Genomic DNA, 15,906 nt, shown 5'->3' with positions numbered 1-15,906 from the left:
ATGCATTATGCAGCATTATTTGAATTATTCATGTGTGGCAAGTGGAGTTCTGCACTTTAAAATGTTGCCTTGGCCTAATGTTTATATTTATGCTGTATTTTTGTGTAATCCTAAGGTTTTGTAGGGGAAAAAAGTGTATTTTTTCACTGTACTGAAATTTTCAGTATGTTGGCTTTCTTTTAGAAAAGGGAACTTTAAAATTACCCTGTCTAAAATACTGTGCCTGATTATACACTCATGAATGGAAAGAATTATAATGGTTTTATGAACTTGAATAGTAACATTTAATGTAAAAATAAGTGAAGATAAATAGATTTTTTTTCAAATATAATTATTATAATGCAATGCAAATTAGCAAAAGGTATTTTTCAGAAGACATTTGAAAATACTGGCAGCAGAATACAAAATACTGCAAAGTAGAAAGGGGATCGATCTGAGGAGCTCATAAAAAGAAGATGATGTCAGTAAAATTTTAGGTGTGAAATGCTCAGAAAAAAAGATACATTCCCAGGTAATGATCTATTAAATCATAGATGTCATTCCTTCTAAAAGTTGTGGAGGTTCAAAACCTGACCAAGTTTCCAAAGCAGTTGCTTAATAATACATGCTTAATAATACAGGCCCAGATACCTGCTCATGGCATAATTATGTAACTCTTCACAGCTTTTAGAGCTCGGCTCCAAGATTTAAATCAAAATTACCTGTAATGGCTCCAGAGGAAACATAATGTAATGTAATGTAATGTCTACACCTGTCCTGTGAAACATTTAGCACTGGCCAGAACGGAGGCTGAGTTAGTCTGGTCCCAGTGAAGAATTTCTGTTTGTGCATGCCCCAGACATCATTCCCTGTCATGTGCCTGGTGATGCAGTGATAACCCCGTCCAGCACACGCAAACAGTCTGGTGTGACTGAAGGGACTGAATACAAACTGTTTTAAATATGCGATTGTTTAGAAGTTAAGCTCATTGCTGAAACCAATGCATACATTTAAAATCACACAGTCATATATCTAGTACTGAACTTCTAGATACTAGGGCTTTGGCTTAAATCTGTGGGGTTTTTAAGCCCTTGCACTAAATGTGCAACAACTCACGCTTCTCTCAACAGAGAAACCAGCAAATGACATTCCCAAGGTATGAAAAAGAGTAACAACAAAATCAACAAATACCATTCTTGGGAAACCAAAAGGACATCAGCAGCATTAACAACAATCTGTTGTTTGAAGTTAATAGAATTGTTAGTTTGTGTGGAAAGGCTGAGCAATGTTTTTGGGAGGCAGTTTCCTGAAAACTTCAGTGGAAATTCTTTATTAGAAAATGCCCAGAATCAGTGTGCTCCAACCAAAAGATCCTTTGTGGCTTCTGCAGAGGCAGTCACTTCTGCAGAAGTGAATGCATTATTCATGCCTAGACCCTCGCTTCTTTACCCTGTCATGACTCGTAAGTGTGTATTAGCTTTAATTCTGGTATTGGTTTGTGGTTTCTCATAGACTGAGTCTTAGTTTGAAAATAACTATGGTAAAGGAGTGCAGCTGGGAGAAGGATAAGGATAAAGGGCAATCTTACATCAGTCTGCCTAATGCTCCAACACAAAATATTTGTCCCACCAGGTAGATGATGTTACATTTGCACAGCTCTTAGACTCAATGTTTTGGCTTAATGACTTGAGTCAACTCGTAACAATTAAACTCAGTGAAGGCTAGGACATAAACGGTGAACAGCTGACAAACACATAAAGATGGTTTACTGTGATCTGCACTTAAGCCATCAGCAGCTTTCCTTGGCCAAGTGCTCCTAGCCATTTATGTACAAAAAACTGGAGGTAAACCAGCAGGAGAAGGGGCCAGTTTTGGTGACAACTGAAGGCTCTAAACTGCATCCTATCTGGCCTTGTGGCTTTGGAACTGGGTTGTATACTCCTCTAACAACTTTTAGTGATTAAGCTTTTAGAAAGGATTAGCATGTGCTCCTTACCTGAGGATGTTTGCATCCCTTGCTTCAAGACAAATTTTCTTTCCCCAAAGGAAAGTTCACATCTTGCTGAAGTAAGTTTTTCTGATGCTGATTTGTCTGCTTGTCACCTGTTGTGCATAAGCTCTGGTTCATGTAAAAATGCCTAACTGGAGTTAATGTTGAATTTATCCTTTCTTTTGTACTTGTGCAGTTTCAAGGAAGAACAATGTATTAGGAGAAATGGTATATGCGATTTCCACTGTTCTGCTTGGTTTTCGTCATGCTAAATAGGAAGTCATGTACTGTTGAAACAAAATAAAGAGGCCTTGTGTTAACACCAACCCTCGTCTCTTTCTGCATTTGACTTTTGAGAAGAGAGAGAAAGCTGACAAGCTGACTAATAAACATTGAAGGCCAAAATACGCAGCAACATACCCTGTTCTCTGGGGAACCTGGGCAACCCCCCTCCCCAAACACAGGAATTTGCAAAAGGGGATCTTTTTTCAGATTCAAAGTTCTTACAGGTTTTGATGTATCTTTATTACCAGATTTGTTGGCTTCATAAATCAAAGCCATTGTTCAGTAGCCACTTTATTATTTTTGTGTTGAAGTATACTGTCCTGAAATGCTTGCTTCTTCTGCTTAACAACAGAGTCACGTCTCCTTTGATGCGTGTTTCTTCACTTTCTTAGTTTCCAAAGTTTAGGCATAAAAATCTCCCCAGTCTAAGCATCTGTGAAACTCACCAGAAGTGGATTTTGTTAAAACAAAAACTGCCATAAGAGGACCACTAATTACACACTGAGGAATTGTATACTGAAATGTTGAGAATTATGTGCAAGCTGTTATCAACTTGCTCAAAATTTTGTGCACAAGAAATAAAGCTGTTCTGTATTTTCATCAGCCAGCAGAAAGTAGAAAGTGAAAGAAGACTTCTTTATAGACTACTTTTCTTACTAAGAGGGTCCATTTAGGCTTTCAGCATGGGAATTCTGCTACTTGACACTTTACTTTGAAAAACAGCATTAAGAAATGCTTTTGCAGTATTTCACTGGAGTACTCTGTTGAAACTTACCTGTTTAAAGTAGTGTGAGCTCCAGATGCGAGCAGAGTTCTTATGGTGTAGAGGGTTTCCAAGACAGTTTGAAAATCTGAGAGCCTTTGGTATGCTCCCAGTAAATCTCAATATATAATTGTCTGTTTCATTTCAATAAGTTGGTGCAGGCGCAAGTGAAAACAGAGTTTGCAATCCCCCCCAAAAAGTCACTGAATAATCCTGAATACTTCATCAACGTAAATTTTCAGTTTTCTCCCATGACTGTAAAGCAGAAAACAAAAATTCTCTTGGTTTGAGGTCAGGTACTGGATCATTTATATTTCAGCTTAATGGGTTTGCAGTTCATGGCTTAAGAGCATAGTTAAAATGCAAAATGCAGGTTGCTTGCCCTATGCTTGTAATCTGTGATCAGCTGTCTTCCTTTCAAAGCCTGTGACTGCATTCTTGCATTATTTTTAATTAAATATAGCCTTTAGGAATTACCTTAAAAATACAGCACAAAGGACGTGAAATCAAGCTGAAATACGAGCAATGCCTGTTCCTTTCATAATTGGTGTTAGTTGTAACCTCTGAATATAGAAGTATTTTTCTTCTCAGGAACTGAAAATATTACGCAGTAGGTACATTTTCATCTCAGCTGCTGCTTGAACCAATCTCACCTCCCAGGACAATGGTGAAAGTTCAGAGCTGTCAGAAACCCAACTTCTCTGATAATTCATACAGAATATAAATTCTAGCTAGCTAAGGGCAGCATTAATACTCGCTGTATTCTCTTGGTGCTCTAAAAATTATTCCCTGGCCTTTTTTTTTTTTCTGAGAAGGAATCCTTATTGTTGTATTTTTATGACTTGTGAAACAGCAAACAGATGTGCCACATGAGATCAGCATTGCTTTGCAGGACACAGCAGCCAGTGCTGAGCAATCCTCCCTACCCCAGGTGAGGGGCTGCCTCTGGGCATTTCCAGCACTGTTATACAAAATTCACTTGCTTCAAGGGGCAACAGGAAGAAGGGAAGAGTTTGAACTGTGTGTAACAGCTGATGCTGTTGCAAAAAGAGAGATTCACAGATTTTGTAAGTGTAAACCTATAAAGAAGGGAAGAATTGCAACCCTCTGCTCTGACCTTTCCAGGTCAGAGAGGGGTGGCTGAGGCACCTGTGAGGCCATGTCTCCTGTGTTCATCATGTACCCACCCTTGGGGCTGAATGTCCCAGTGAAACACACACAGAGTGGATTTGAGTGACCAGGATTAGTTGTTTCAGGCACAGGATGTAACAGCAACACAACACTGTGCACGTGTTAAACACCCTGTGTCTCAGCTTACTTACTCCCTTAAGTGCAGTGCTGTGCTGAACCTGTGCTGACAGTTTGGGAGGTTGCTTGAGCACCCTGCAGAAGTAGGGTCAGCTCAGCCAGCCTACAAAAGCAGCCCAAACTCTCTCTGGAGGCCTGTTGGAGAGCAGGGAGATCCCATCACCAGGGCATTCTCATCTCAATGACATCACAAAATGTCAGATTAAATTCAAATTGCTGCATCTGCATTTGCACTTCTTCTGATACAAAATCCATCTTGATGCAGTTTATGTGCACAGACAGCTCCCTACTGCACCCCTGCCTGTTCTGGGAGCTGCTGCTGTCCTGTAGCAGCTGCTGCTGGTGGCTGATGTGGAGCTGAGGCCAGGTGAGGCAGCATGAGGTGGTGTCGTGAGCTTCATAAACTCCTTCATAAACTCCTTCATTCAGTTTTTCCTCTCTTTAAAATGAACCTGGCAGAAGAAAACCCCTTGTAAAACCTGTGAGGATTTAAAGGGGAAAGAAAAGAAATGAAAATAAGAGAAAAATGAAAGAAAGAACAAAAATAATAATGAAAAGGACAGCAGGAGGGGAAAAAAGCACTTTTTCCTGCATTATTTCCTAGGCTTGATCTTACAGAGGTATTTTATACCAGTGGAAGCAGCCCAGGGAGGTGGGTGGAGGGTGGTACCTGCCTGTGCTGCTCTTCCCTATCCCTGCACAGGCCTTCTCCCTTTTGGAGCATGACTCCTCAAGGCTGGCTGGCAGGACATCTACAGTCATCCTAATCCCCTGGTTAACCTCAGCCCTCTGAGAATCATCCTCCAAAGTACCATGTTTCATCACTTTTTGTGAGCCCTTCACCCCTCTGAAGCACAGTCCATCATCTAGAGAAGCAACTGCTTACACGCAATTTGCAGTCGTTGCCCTACAATGTCTGCTGCCATTTCGTACTTTTGCCTCCAAAGCCATATAAGCCTTCCATTAAAAAAGTCCTCCAGGCTTCTTGTAGTACTGAAATGAGCAGCAGAGAAGAGGACATGGCCTGCCCAAAGAAACACCTTGTTATTTAGGCTGTGAAAATTGTGTTTATAAAATCACCACAACATTAACAGAACCCCCCAGGAGCACAGATTCCCCCAGCAACCATGATGGCTGCTGTCCACAGAGCAGGTGTCACACAGGCTGCAGTGCTGAGGGCTGAACCTCGCAGTACCCTACCTTGTCCCAGTCCCACATGAGTGCGTGACAGCCCCCCATGCCTGGCTGCAGGGTCTGTGCCAGGCTTTGCAATAGTTCCTTCCAGAATGGGAAGCTGTGGGCTTGGGTGTGCTTGTGCATGCAGCCAACCCTCTCCATTATTTTCTTGGTCTTTCCTGCAAAATATGATTTGATTTAGTTTAAAGTGCCTGGTAACCTTTTTCCAAAAAGAGGTTTGCTGCTGAGTGAGAAGAAAGTAGATGTACTTTTAGGGTGATGAAAAAAGACGTACACAGTTGTCACAAATGAGTGGTTTAGATCACTTGAGGAATCACTGTCAAAGGTATTTAAAAAGCAATTTTTATATAAATTTCTAGAAGCACAGCTTAACAAAGTTCAATGACAAGATTCTCTGCATTACATTCTATATGGATGAAATATACAAAGTAAAATAAGAAATTATTTAGAATTATTTACTGGGAGACATAGAAACAGTAAGGATGCAAAAGGGGAGACTATCCTTCTGAGTCATGCGACTCTGGATGGACCCCCTCATTTTCTAAACTACCAGAAAATATCTGTCAAGTTGAAACCCCCCAAGAGTGCAAGGGTGGCATTGTGGGATTTCTCACAACCTCCTGTAGAATGAATTATCTGCCTATTCATCTTGGTTAGGTGGTCTGTAACAGACTCCTACCAGGACATCCACTCTGCTGACATTCCCCTGGTCTTTACCCACTCAACCTATCATCATCATCATGGGTTTCAATCTAAACCCTCACAAACAGTGCTACCCCACTGCCTCTCCTGCTTCACTTACCTCTTCTAAAGTTCTTGAAGTCACCCAAGAAAGAAAGTGAAATTGCACCCATTGCAAAAAAAACCAACAACCCTATTTTCTCCTGGCAAATGTTATCTGGAAATTCTGCTAGGAATATTCTGCTGTGGGACTAAATAGGCATCAAACTGGATTGAGCAACTCTTTTTCCTACATAATACCCATTCTGTGCATTCAGAGAAGCCTTCAGCCATGCCACTGATGACCCTGGCCCTTCTATCTTCAGACCAAAAAAACCCTATAACTTTCTGATGTATTAAAAACTACTGATTTGGGGGGAAAACACAGCAAAGGAAGTGGGCACAAGAATGTCAGAGTTGTTAACAGTATTTTATTCTTCACATAGACAGCAGGTGCATCTCTGTGGCACACCACCCTCTCCTCGCTGTGTGTCCTCTGCAGGGATAGCTGCACTATTCATTACCATTCAAGGATGTGAAGAACTTGACCTGGGTCAGACCAAAGGTTTACCTAGAAAAACTGTCATGTTTCTAGTAAGGCTGATGAATAGTCAGGATGTGCAGGAGGAAAGCAGGACAAAAAACAAGCCTTCCCTTACAGACTCCCCTGCTTTCAGCCAGTCAATTGTATACGCTTAAGTCAACACTGCATTAAAGAACTTTGTTTTAGCGCCTTAGTTTGCCTAGTCCCTTTCTGATACATTCAAGTTTTTTGCTTTTTGCAAAATTCAGCAACTGTGAATCCCATCTGTTCATTTTTTGTTGGGTGGCACAGTCCTTTCTTCTGTTTGTTTTACTGGCTGCCTAAACACATCCCTGCTTCCCAGACTGCAAGCTCTAGTGAATAGTATAGTGTCACCTTTTCAACTAGCATCACTGTCCTTATAAATTATTTCAAGTCAGACTAAGAGTGTTTTCTGCTTCTTATAATTTTGGTTCAATTTATCAAATGGGTGTGTTAATGTATTTTTTTTTGTAATTTGGTTTGACACAGAAAAATTAGGGCTGGACAGTAAATTACATGTGAAGTAGACTGGACTGGTTTCTCAGAAAACAAGGAGAAGCTGTCAGTACTGCCTATGTCCCAAATAAAACGGACCATTTCATAGACCTGGAGAAAGCAGAACATTTTGGATGTTTTGTAAGGGCCAAACAGGCTGGCATTTGCCTGAGGCCATTAAAATATCTTGTTTCTCCATGTTAAGGTTGATAGACATGCTGAGCTGGGTATTGCTGGAAGATGGTGTCAGACTCAGGGTTCACCAGACTTTAGAAGAAATATTCTGCAGCTAACACCCTTCTCTTGATCCAAGACTGATTTACAGCACCAAGCTTCCACCTTTTCCTTCTTCCTGATAAATGTGCTGTGTGGTATGACAGCCATTCTGAAGAAGATAGCAAAACCTCTATGACAGGGCATAGAAGGAGGGGAGAGAAGGGAGAGAAGGAAGAGAAGGGTATTTCCTTCTCCCCACTGGCTCTCGTGTATGTAAAACCTAATTTTAAAAATAGATCCTTTCTGACAGAAATGGACTACAATCAGAATATGGAATGTTGCACTTCTAGTAAGCACATGAGAGGAACTGGTGGTGTCACCCTGACGGTGCCATCTCCTTTTGGAGATGTTTAAGTGCTACCAGAACTTTATGTTCTGGGACAAGTTTAAAAATTTGCATCCAACTACAGACATACTTGAGATCTGACCTCAACGAATTTAAAGCTTGACTGCAGCAGGATACACAAAGTGCAAAATACTGCTTTGGATCATGATTCATACTCCTGTTACTCCTGTTATTCACAGGAGATCTCAGAACCACATTTTTAAATTGTCCCGATAAAATTCAGATACTGTGGTGGTAAATGTGGGATGGAGGGATGAACTATATGATATTACTAATAGCAAGGATAAGAATTAGTAAGTTGTTTTTTAAACCCAAGATTACCATGTAACCTCAACATCCTGATAGATGCAAAGACCATGAAAATTTCAACTGGCGTTCTCTTGGAATAAGGTCGCCTAAAACCAAGGTATTAGACATTACCAAGAATTACTTCATAATAACCACAACAGCCTTTTAAAAACACTTACTCATCCTTTTACTCCAGAGGGCAAGAACAACAGCATGGCCCCACTGCTTTTAATGTCTTTGGCAGAGCCCAGGAGGACCAGCTGGATGCTGTGGCTTCTGTGCCAAGACAGGGGTACAACGATGAGCACCTCCCTTGGCCTCGAGGATTCACCTGGCAGCTGTGCCCACCTCTGGAGCAAAGGAAGCCAATGCTCACTGCTTGCAAAGGCCTAAGCAACTTGCTCTGATAGATGTTGAAAGATTGCATTGTATTGCTCCCCTCTGAAATGTTTGTGCTGCTTTGGAAGAGTTAAACCTTTCTACAGGCATAATTTAACCAAACACTTCTAGTCTCAACAGCATGAGAAGATTTTTATAAGGAGGATTCTTGCCTGTTCAGTAAACACTACACCCTGGTTACTAAAAATGTCTATATAATTGTTTTGGATGGTTCTGTTACTTAGGCAGGTTTCTGAAGTGTTAATTGCGATATTAGTGCTAAATGCACTGAGCTGTCTTTTGCATTTACTGGAATTGTGACTCACTGAGCTGACTAAATTGCTACATGTTTAACTTCAGAACAAGGCAGAGCTAATGTATTTCAAAGTGGTATTTGATAAGCAGATTATTCCACTGCCTACAAAAACCCATACTAATAATTAGACAAAATTAAGTATGAGAATTTATTGCGTGGTGTCTCTCGCTGACACAAATAGCACTCCTCTCTGCATTTGCTTGGTCTATTCACCATGCAGAGTGTGAGAACCTTGAAGCAATCATAGCCTCACCATTGTGTACTGGATTTTGAGATTCTATTTTTACATTTTATTATATCATCATAAAAACAGAACACTCTTATCTCCTGTTACAGCCATTTGCATGACAATTAATCTAATCATGGCATAAGATTCCTTGTTGCAAATCTTTATAAAATCATAAAACAGGAAAAAAAAGTACTCCCCTTTTTCTCACGGGTCGGATCAGATATGGGCAAAATTCACGTGGAGCCCTATAAAGAACAATCATACCGCAGGCATTAAACCTTCCTTGTTATTAAAGGAAAAGTGTTTGGAAATTAAAAAAGGGACTTGAAGCACAAAACACCCTCCTGGATGATCCACATGGCCGCTTGCAGGGCTTTGTGCAAGCTTTGTGGCACTGTTGTGCTTTGCGTCTGGGCACAGGTAAAGTGAAGTCAGTATGTCTTGTTGGAACTCAGTCTTCCCTGGCATTTGCAATGAATGTAGGGGTATGAGACTGCTCATGCTGGAGCAATGGTGACAGAGGAGGTGCTGTTCTCCCCTCTTGCAGGCTCAGCTCTGTCTGGTGGCTTGGAGCATTTTTTCCATTTGATAGCCCCTTGTCCCAGCATCCTGGGGATCAGCAGAGGCAAAATGTTGGGCATAAATACTCACCCTCTCCATGGTGCCCTTGGCAGGGCCTGGCTGCTGACTACATCCACATACTGCTGAAACTCCAGATCCATCATCACAGTGGTGGTGTGGCATAGACAGCCCCAGGGCACCATGCCCTGCCCTTTTGATCCAGTCAAAGTCCTTCTGAGCTCTGGAGCTTAGTTTATGGTCAAAGTGACCTGATTGTGCCACAGCTTGGCACTATCAGCACAGATGAAACAAACACACCTGCCTAAAATATTTACTTGTTCCTGGAACTTTGTTCTGGGACTAGCCAGTGTGACTGACAACTTCTTTAATTGAAAAAATGGGGTTGTTTTACTCTTGGTTTTAGCCTTGGGAAAGGGGAGCCTTAGGACACCAGTTAGTTTCTTTTATTTTAGTATTTTTCTACATGCAGTTTCCTTATAGTCAAGTTTCTTGTAAGTACCCAGCGAGGAGAAAAAAAAGGCTGTTATTCAGCTGCTGAGTCACTGACAGGAGGTTTGTGGTGGTGTGAGGCTGCCTTGCTGGCGGTGTGGGCTGGGATTGGCACTGCAGCAGGCACGACTGGGACCCCCACAGGCTGCCAGCCAGCCTGGGACTGCTGCAGTGACACAGGAGGCCTGAACTGAGCTCCTGAAAGGCATGGCAACTGGGACTCCTGCTCACATGGGGATGGCAGTGTCAGGGCTCAACCCACAGCAGGGAGACCCTGATGGGCTGTCCTGGACACCCTTTCTCTACAGCTGGTTTTCGTGAATCACTTTCAGATGTGCCAGACGGAAACTGAGGCACAGTGAAGACTGTGGTTAGCCACTGGTTATATTAAGCTGAATCAAACTTCTGAGTTTGTTGTGTTTCTACATTTGTGGGCTGATAATGGCTCTTTCCTTGAAGTAGGAAAGAAAAAAGCTATAAAGTGTGCTCATGGCTGTAAATCCTGCACACACAAAATGTTTTGAAACACAAAAGCATATATCTGATGTTTGAACACAAGGCTTCGCTTCTCTACACACAGGTTTCAGATGACTGAGGTGGGAGAGTGAGGGACAAGGGTTTTCAGATGCAGCTCTCACCTAGAACAGAGCTGGGCAGCAAGCAGGCATGTTTGAACAACAGACTTTTTAAAAACACAATGAGCAGGTTTGCAAAAACAGAGATTTCAAACAGAATTCTTTGTCTATACTCCACCTAACTGTGTTTAGTTAAAAACAACCCAAACATAAGTTAGCAATTTAACTGATGCTAGTAAATAATTTGCTAAAAAGAAGCATATTTAGGAGAAAGAGAAGTGGAAGTTACCCTGACCGCTAAGGACTTGCAGTCCATAGGGGCATTCTTGCTTTTCGCTTTTCTAAAAACAGTTCTACACTTGTATCCCAAACCAGAATACTACTTATACTGCAGGCTGTGCATATATTAACTTACTTCCTTCAATACTAATAGGGATTGTTGCAAGGATATGTTCTCAGCATAACCTTTTACCAGAGTTAAAAAACAACACACACACACACATACACAGAGATCAGGTTTTCAAATTATGTGAATTGCCTTGAGAAAATCAGACATGTTTACTTCAGACTGTTATAATGCTTTGACAAGTGGGGATGAAATGGAAGAGCAAAGGCCAGTCAAAGCTTGTGCAGGAGTTAAGTTACAGAGTAAGGGTAAGGCAGCAGAAGTGTATGGGTATTCTTGCCTCTTGGTGCTTTTCTTGTTTGCCACTAGTGTGCTACCATTGTTACCTGAGCTGAAGTGCCGGTGATTGAAGAATTTTGATAGCCTGATGAGGACCAAGGGTGGTGCTGGGTCGATTTCAGCCTCCAGAGAAGCATACTGGAGTTCACAGATCTTTTGGGGCAGTTTTTGCTCTAAGGCAAATGTAGAAATGACAGCTATAGGCTTCATCTGGTTTTGCCCACCAATGTGATATGGTGGAGCTGTGTCTTGGGTAGTGTCTGTTCAGGGCCCATCCAAGGGGCTGCTGCTCCTCCCTGATACCACTCTGGAGCTTGGCAAAGCAGGTGTGTCACAGTGACACTTGAAGAAGCAAGGAGAGCTGGGTCCGGAACATGGCACTGCTGCTTTTCCCAGACAGGGGCAGTTTAGAACTCAGATGTTGCACTCCTCTTATTGAAACATGGTGATAGTTGGAACTTGGGGTGCTCCTAGGTGTTGTACCTCTGCTTCTGGTACTGTAACTCACCCACCCTCTCTGAGATCTCTGTTGTTGCTCTTTAAAATGTGGCTTTTTAATTTGGATCAGTTCACCAAAACCAAATCAGGGAGCAATTGCACAAGTTAGGGTAGAACTAATGCTGTAAGACAGTCAAGCAGCTGGTGGCAGTAGTCTGGTAATATGGCACAGCTGGAGCCAGAACCGCAGGACAGTGTCCTCACTGACCCCTTCCATGCTTTCTCCTCCCCTCTGTGCATGAGGACAGCAACCCTTACCCACCAGCATGAGGGGCTCTGGAAAACAAAGAGGCAGAGTCAGTAAAAGTCCTGATGCTACTGTTGACTGATATAACCTTTGGCCTCCAGTAAGGTATTTGCAGAGTGAGTGTTACATGCCTCTATTTACTGAAGGCTGGCCAACACTGTGAAATGACTCTGCGCTGAACTGTGATTCAGCCTCAGCAGATGACAAACACAACCACCCCTTCTTAGGTGAAATGAGTAAATTAACTTGAATCTCTGGGCCATTTCCTAACATAGTACAATTTCAAAACTCTAGCTTAGAAAATGTTGCTGAGAAGCCAGAGAACTGCAGCTACTGTCGGACCTTTATCTATTGGCAGGTCCAGACATGTAATTACTAACTAGTTTCAGCGAAAATATCCACTTAAATGCAAAGCTATCTCTGCAACCTGCAGGTTACTGGCTCACACTCAGCTAGCAAACCTAAGTCACAATGGCAAATGCTAATCTTTTCATCACTGCTATGCTTGAAGCTACCAGCCAAACTGTTTCAGCACAGAGACTGAAACCATGATTCCTCAACAGTGTGTGTGGCCTCACCTCTCCTGCCTGCCTGTGCATCATCCTCACACTAGACCCAGTACTCTGAACTTTCCTCGAGTTGCTGTCGTGACTGAATTGACAACAAAAGATCCAAGATTTTGGTCAGTCAGGAATTCTAACAGAAATCCACAAATCAGTAAGGGTATTATTCTTCATATGAATCCAGCAATCAAAGGAACCAGCTCAGTCTCACTCTGAAGACTGAAACCAAACTGAGAGGGATCAAGATTTTTCCAGGGTCATAAATCTACTTTCCCCATATAAATCCCATGCTACTTAAAATACAACTAAGGAATATCTTCTTTAGCCTAATCCTGTTTAAACCCAATCTGACCTGGTCTCCCAGAAGTATTATCGAAGTCAAATAGTCCTGTGCACAAACTGCTTCACAGGCTTTCTTGGGAACTCAGGGGACAGACATCATGCACCCAACTTCTCCCTGACGCATTAAAGAAAATTCAATCACATCTAAAAATATTTTCCACTCCAGGAAAACCATAATCAAAAAATGGCACAGGCTGGGTGGGTTTTAAACAATATATATGTGCATTGTGGTAAAGAGTAGATGAACAAGAATGAGGGATAGTGAATTAAATTCATTTCCTTTTCCTCAGATTTGTGCTACAATCTCACTGATACTACCAAGTGAAGATTCACAGTGAGACTTTATTTTCTTTTGCTATATTTGAAAACATATTAAACAGGCAAAAATATTAGACACAGGTATTGTAGGTCTCCAAAAGCGAAAGGTCAGAGCTGTAGGTAGCATTTCTTCACCTCCACGCTTGCCATGCAATAGCTTGGCAAATCCTTTCTGCTTTTAACACCTCTCACAAGATTATGCCAACAATGTTACAAAAGTTGTAAATATAATTATCTCATTTATTTTTTGTCTTCTCTTCATAGTGAATAAACCTCAAATTGTGGTAAGCAGGCTTACTGCTGCTTGGAAATAAATGCTGGTGAACTGGTTGTAGATACAGACAGAAAAGAAAGAGCATCACAAGGGGATTTAATGAAGACACAGATATCTCACTTAGGCAGTTTGAGCTGAAGTAACACTCACCTGAGAAGCCCATCTTCCAATGCTGCTACAAATCTGGCCATGAGCTCACAACTGAAACACACACTGAAATGAAATAGGCATTAAAAAAAGGATTTGTCATCTGCATCTTACCATCTAGTACAAAAGATATGTACAGGACAACTTCTTCAGGAAGCTATGACACTACTAATTTCAATTATCAACTTTTTTTTTTTTTAAATAATAGATTCTACCTACACAAATAAAACAGTCAAGCCAGTTTTTGATGACTATTGTAGATGTTGATTCTTCCATTTATTTCAGTACTCCCATCTTTACCCCTATTTTCATTTAATTTACATCAAATCACAGACTGCTGATATTCTGCTAATTTGCCTCCTACAGAACTCAAATCTTCATACTATGAGTGATCCCGTCTTTGGTTTGGCTTTATTCGGCTGATGTGCCCTTTCAAGCAGAAATGGCCTCTGTATTTCCTTTGATGAAAAAAACCTCCAAACTCCAACACTGCTTCTTTGGCCATCACTAAATTACTTCTGGAACAGGAAACTTAAAGGCTGAAGCGCTTTCTCCCAAGTGTTTACAGTAGATTAAGTGACAACCCAGGTTTGCAAAATGGCACTTAAAACTCTCTGTGATGATAACTCTCACTGCACTCACAGACAGAACTTTGTTCCTGCACTGTATTTCAACATACAGTCACTCATTATTTTTTCAGCTGTAGTTTTCTAACTATTCAGTTATTTTCTAACTACTCATGTTTGTCACATGTCAATTCCAATGCCATCCAGGTACTTTCAGGTATACTGCCAAAGCTCTTTGTGTCCTAAATCAGAAAGCAGTCCATCAACATCCTGGGTATTTAATTACAGAAAAAGATCATGGGAGCCACTAATATGTTACTTGTGAGAAAAACTGTTATTTCTGGCTGACAGAGAAACTAATGAAAGCAGCAAAAAATCACACATCTATACAGAAAGCAAAGTTCCATTTGTGACTGAGTCATAGCTGCTTTCACTTGGATACGTGAAACAAACCAATTCCTTATTTGCTGTACGTTTCCTCCTTCAAGCAAGATGCATCAGATGATACTGCAGAGCAGCTTAGGAACATGGGAAAAATGACATGCATTTTGACTCATCAGTGACACCAGACCTGAGTCAAATCCTTAAGTACCCTTTCAGTGACTAAAGCATCTAAGACATTCCGTTACACCTGTGAACAATGATCTTCCAAAGGAGAGTCACCAGTGATCAATAGCAGGGTTTCAAAGATTTAAGCACCATGTCAGGGGTGTTGGTAGTCAGGGGTTCCTGGCCCCATGGCATCCTTATGCATCAAAACCAACAATCAACCAAAGCATCTGGCAGCTCATCAGCATTGGAACCACCACAAGAAGGCCATACTTACATTCCAAATTTCAGGTTTAACAGTAACAACTGTCAGTAACTTTGCCCAGAATCCTGTGGAAAATAGTAGTGCAGAGCCATAACACTTGGGGCTAGGCAAGCATTTGAGATTGAAGATTATGAAATGATGACCTAGGTGTTTTCATTTATTCACGTGTTTATATGGCCCTTTCTGTTTCCCAACTAAAAAGTCACCACCATCTAGTAATATTGTGTAAAACAGAGTAAGACTTTTCCCAGAACTTGTGTTTATGCAAGAGTTAAAAAGATCTCAGTCTAACAAGCAAATGTTAAGGAGGATCAGTGACACATGAAGCAATTATGTTTCTTTCTTGGAAAATGTACCAGTGTTTACACTTAAGTCTGAATAGTGTCCCCATCCACATACTTTGTCAATACCTGCTCTTTTCAAACAGCTTTCCCCTCCTTTGTTTTGTGAGCCTCAACCGAATCAGTGCTCAGGACATACACTATTAAAAGAACAAAGCACTGGCCGACTTGCAGACTTAAGGAGATGCTCATACTCCACTTAAATGTAATTTACATGATACAGTTAATGATTTTACAAGAAAAAGAAGGGTTTTTCATTCCATACTTTGCTGTACAGATGTACCAAGATCAAGTATTTCAACAAGTGTTTGCAAGTACAACCTTCATACA

Source organism: Geospiza fortis, unplaced genomic scaffold, assembly GCF_000277835.1.
Source record: "Geospiza fortis unplaced genomic scaffold, GeoFor_1.0 scaffold279, whole genome shotgun sequence".
Lineage (NCBI taxonomy): Eukaryota > Metazoa > Chordata > Aves > Passeriformes > Thraupidae > Geospiza > Geospiza fortis.
This window is presented reverse-complemented; position numbering follows the sequence as displayed.